Raw genomic sequence first — 5,483 nt, forward strand, 5'->3', positions numbered from 1 at the left:
AAGTCTGAGAACCTGCTGTGCATTGTGGTGCTCTCTCTTTCTTTGGTGTTTCACAGGGCGAACCCTCTTCCTGTCCCCTGACGGCGATGGGCAGACTCATTATAAACCACCTCATTAAAACAGACCATCTCCTGATGGACAATCTGCCAGGCACCGCCAACATTCATTAGCTCCTGTCTGGGCACCTAGAGAGGCAGAACACCTGGACCACAAATCCCACTGATAACTAAAGCACTTAGAGCAGGAAAACACATTAACACCCCCCCCCACTGGCCTGCATGGGACAAGAAAGAGCTCTGCAAATTGACAACAACAACTCTCACCAAAGGCCCTCTTTGTCCATGGATTGTAATAACGAAACTGTACCATCTGCATTTAGAAATGATTGACCATCTTTTTTTTAAAAAAAAAGGAATTTCTGGTTTTAAGTCACCATCTGGGTAACAACTCTAGATAATCAGACAAGTCCTTTGCCAAGCAACATGAATGGTACTGCACACTGTTTCTGTTATCATTGTCCTCAACAGCTTCACTGCAGTTCTGGTTGTTGTTATGAATATTAATGGCAGTAGCAGTAGGCTTAAACAATAGCTGCAGTGTTGTTTTCGGTAATATTAGGGAGCTCTGGAGGAGTTACTGCTGGAGGAACCTAATGGAAGAAAAATAAACTGCTCAGTGACACTCATGTTTGCATGTGCTATTTGCTCTGCTGAGGTGACAGTGTGTTTTGTTATCCCTCTGATGTGCAATTTACAATCAAACTCCTTTCCTGTTGCTCCCTTTCACCATTCCTCTGCAAGGAGACCACAGTGGAGGTTGGACACTCCTTTGGTGTTAAACCAGATAAAATTCACAAATGCAGGGGTAAAGGAGTCTTGATTAATTATTTTATAATTCATTAATTTGTTTATTGCTAGAAGGCATCATTTTGCTGATACTCAAGGTATGTGTTTGTTACAATATGTATTATGAGCAGGTCACAAATCTTTTGCTTGAATGTATTGTGCCCACATAACTGAAGTTCTCCATCTTGTTTTAGAATCCCAAGGCATTTGTGCGTGTTAATTTGTACTTTTGCATGTTACACTAAATAAATAACAACATTATGAAAAATACTGACGTTGACAGCTGTGAGGAGCCTTTCTAAAGCAGTGACAAACTTGTGTGCCATATTCCACACTCACTGGCCAAAATATTAGCAACCCCCACCCCCAGTCAAAGATGCAGGCCATGAAGAGCCTGAGACAGACTTCGATCCCCAGACTTTCTGAACACACAGTATCACAACCTCGACTGAAGGTGACCCAGCTAGAGGAGCTGGGGGATGGCTCAGTGGCTCAAATGGTAATATGCTTGCCTGAGCATTAGGTAGAGTTCTGTGACCTCAGGTTCGAGCCCGGGTCAGGTCACTAACTGGGATGCTGGGATGTCTGGGAATCCCAGAATGGTGGTGAACAGTTGGCCGAGAGCTGCAGAGGGTGGGGAAGGGGGATTAGTCAGCTAGAGAGGTCTTGGATGTTAGCGACAGTGACCCCCTGTGGCCTCCCAGGGACTTGCAGGCTCACGGGGCTGTTGGTAAACAGCCTCTCCTGCAGGGGGCAGTGTGGCACCTTGGATGCCTTTAAGACAAGCGGCTCAGAGGTGGGTGGATCGGAGGGCGTTGCCCCACCTTTCTCGTTCTCTCCTCCCTGTGTGCGGTTGTGGGGTTCGTGAGCTGGGCATCAAAATGTGAAAAACACATGATTAGCTCTTCCAGGCTGGGTGGATATAAGGAGAACAATTGGAGACGCATACATTAAGAAGAAGAAGAATGGGGGCTGCAAACAGATCAGAATTTTGCAGAATACAAGCTACGTCCTCTGCTGTGTTTGCAGCAGGGGGGGGGGTCCTAATATTTTGTCCAACAAGTGTAGCACTCCTGGCGAAGAGTGAAAGAGCCCCAGAATGAGCGGAAAAAGCAGACCGCGGTAAAATAGGGGTTCAGAAATTAACGAAGCGGTATGCTATTGAAACTGAAGGGTTAACACCTTCACTGCAAAACACAGCTAATATTTTATTAATAGTAAGTGCAGCAATCATCAAGATCCTGACGGTTTGCTAACCTGAATATCCGCTGGCGGCACGCTGCATAATGACATCCAAACAGCTAATGAATACATTAGAGATGCAGAGAGAAAGATTTCAGCGCAACATCAAGGATGAATAACATAATTGCCTGAAGGAGCAATTGCAGGGAAAACAATTTCAGCTTTGCTGCTTGCATGTCACCACAGGACATGCTTTTGGTTTTCCTGCTTGTTTTTTTTGGGGGGGGGGGTTCTAGACAAATTTAAAGTTGTCGCCTTCAACTATTTTAGGATATCCCACGCCCAAACCCAGTCCAGAACCTTAAGGCTAAACATAACTTTAAATCTAACTCTAAGTTTGTGCCATTATTGAGCGTAATCCAGCTTTTCTCCCTAAACCTTATTGTGACTCTAAATATAACTCTACTCTGTTGTTCACTCCAATGCTAACCCCACCCCAGCTCTGACAGCTGGGAATAATGGATACCATTGTCAGGCCAAACAATGGATTCCAGTCTAGTGCAGAGTGCCGGATCGTCATGGCACAGGGCCACAGCCGTCAAGTGGCTGGACTCTGTTATTGATGCAGTCTGTGCCTTCCTTGCTCAGTCTTGCACTCTCGGGCTGAGCTCTGCTCTGCTGCCTGACCAAGGGAGGGAGGACTTTGATAGCAGTCCGCCCGGCCTCTTCCCCGTCCATTTTCATCGCTCCTGTGGTGCTTTCCCAGGGTCTACTCTTCGCTGTGTTACAGCCCACAGTCAGGAGTGGATCAATGCTGAATCCGAGACTGCCCCGGCCATCTCTCCCGCACTGGTCGGCACTGACCTCCTTTCCGACCAGTGCCGGGCATTTCCGGCACCTCCTTGGACTTACTGAGGCTGAATTTTACAGTGCCCGGTGCAAGCAAAGGCACTGTGCGCTTCCGCTGGAGATTAAAAATAGTTAAAGGCGTCTTACAATCACAATTACAATCAGTAGGCTTTTTATTGAAGTTAAAATCGGAGGAAAGCAGTTTTGAAAATTCATGGACGTGTGCCCTCTAGCTGTGCTGTAAAGGAGGGATGGTAGGTGAGATGGACACTTGGGAACCTCCAATAAAAGTGAACGCAACTGCTTGACAGCACCTGAGACACTGATCCCTCCAGCAGGGGGCACTGTGACATCAAACGTATTCTAATGCTTCTTTCTCCTGCACTTCTGGCATTTTAAATCATGAAATCATGAAGCACACTTTCAAAACAATAAACACCCATCTAAAATGGCCACATCTATGATGTGTTCTGTTCAGGATTTGAAATGGCTTATATTTCAAAAGGAAATGTCAATGACTTCTGCGTTCTGAGATGCTGTTTTTGACATTTTGGAATCACTTGCAAGGAGAAACTGGTATGCAATGGTTTTTTTTTTCCTAACCGCAAACCATCTATCTAAATGTCATTTTGCTGCAATAAAGGTCTCCCACGAAACAAAGATCCTTAGGCATGTACTGTAAGATAGGATCTCAGAATAACCCTGTCTTTCAATACCTTCACCAAGTCACAAGGGCTGAGGGCCAGACAGAACTAATGACATCAAGCAATAAAGTGTGTCCCAGGAAGATCTGCTTTTGCTGTGTTGAGTGGCCATCTTGCAGCACTGCAGTCTGGCCTCGCTGATCAGCATCAACGCATTGGGATGGGCTTCTATCAGCAACCTTGCCTGGGCTAAATTTAGCCTGACCTTGAGGATCAGCAGGGCCCCCCTTGGGATCCACAGCACAGCCCCTCCGCTGTTTGGAGCCTGCTCACTCCGGCATCAGCACGGGGCCCACAGCTGTCACTCAGTATTAACAGAGCACGCGGGCTGACAGAAAACATCCCCTGCCCGAGCCAGGGCTCTCAGGCCAGCGATCGGACGGCCGCCCAAGTGCAGTGGACGAGCAGGCCCGATGCAGGCGTAGATATGTGTGTAGCATACTCCAACGGCAGCGTTAATAAGCCCAGGCCCTGACCTGCTCCCACATCCGGCTGAAACTGGTATGTGAAGGTGCTGGGCAAGCACACTGTGAACTGGAGAAAGTGGCTATCAAACAGATAGATGAACAGTACCTCTGACAAGCCTGGAATCTCCAGGCGCCTCTCAGCCACTTTGTCAAATAGCTCACTTGTAAAACACAAGTACTGAAGGAAGAAGGGTTCAGAGAACAGGGAGAGGACAGTGCAGACAGTGGGCTCAGCGTGGAGACAGTGTGCACATGGTTACAGGCCAGACTGAGGTTACAGTGAGTCCCATGTCATAATAATAATAATATATAATAATAAACTTTATTTTATATAGCGCCTTTAAAGGTGGCTTCTCAAAGTGCTTTGCAGGATGACAACAACAATAAGAAGAATACACAAGATAAAACACAATTATAATATATAGAGGAGACCACGGACACGTTTAGTCATGAGCTAAATATATATTATATTAAACAAAACAAAAAACAACAGTCACAAAGGCTGAGGAGGATGGTAACAACAACAACAATAATAAAATAATAATAATAATAATAAAATAATAATAATAATAATAATAATAATAATAATAATAATAATAATAATAATAATAATATGCTCACACCGGAAGAAGGCTCCATGGCCGAAACGTTGTTTTCTTTCTTCTTTTCAGAATGGAATAAACCTATTACTTGTTCCTAATAATAATAATAATGTTGCAAATGGGGGGTGACCAGACTGGTGAAAATTACTTTCCACAGATAAACACAAACGGGGTGGGGTGAGAGCGTACAGTGACGGGGGGTTACAGCGAGAAATAGCTTTTTTTGCTGGTCTTCACGTGTTAACTTTTGCTTGGAACACGATGCCATCTATCGGATATCCTTATCGGTACACATAGTCGACATTTCTTCCTGATTATGCTAGCGAGCTGGTCCTGCCGCGGCAAATAACGTGTTCTCAAGCTCCAGAGAGGTTTCCACATGGAGTCATAATATAGAGTCCTGTATTCGGGGGAAGTCTTTTTACATACAGCGTTACTGCATACAGTTTAAAGTACGGATACATAACTGCACAAACAAAATAAAAATCTTATAACAACAACGTTTAAAGTCCAGCTTTGCACAATCGTAGTGCATTTTGGATCAAAGCTATTAAAAAAAACCCTACAGCTGCTTAAAGATTATTAAACCTACGATTCAGCGCGAAACCAATGCTGGTTACTCTCCTCTCTTGATGTGATTGGCTATTTCAACTTGCGACGCACCGCCCCGTCCTGTCCACGATAACCAATGTGAGACGAAGAACATGTTGCTGTGTCCTGTGATTGGTCAATGACAGCACTTGAGCGGAAACAGCCACGAAAAAAAAACAATTTCAAACGGAAGTCAGTAGGCTTCGCGGGATCTGATTGGTCAATCTTTGAAGCGCAATGTAA

This window comes from Lepisosteus oculatus, chromosome 28 (assembly GCF_040954835.1).
Source record: "Lepisosteus oculatus isolate fLepOcu1 chromosome 28, fLepOcu1.hap2, whole genome shotgun sequence".
NCBI lineage: Eukaryota > Metazoa > Chordata > Actinopteri > Semionotiformes > Lepisosteidae > Lepisosteus > Lepisosteus oculatus.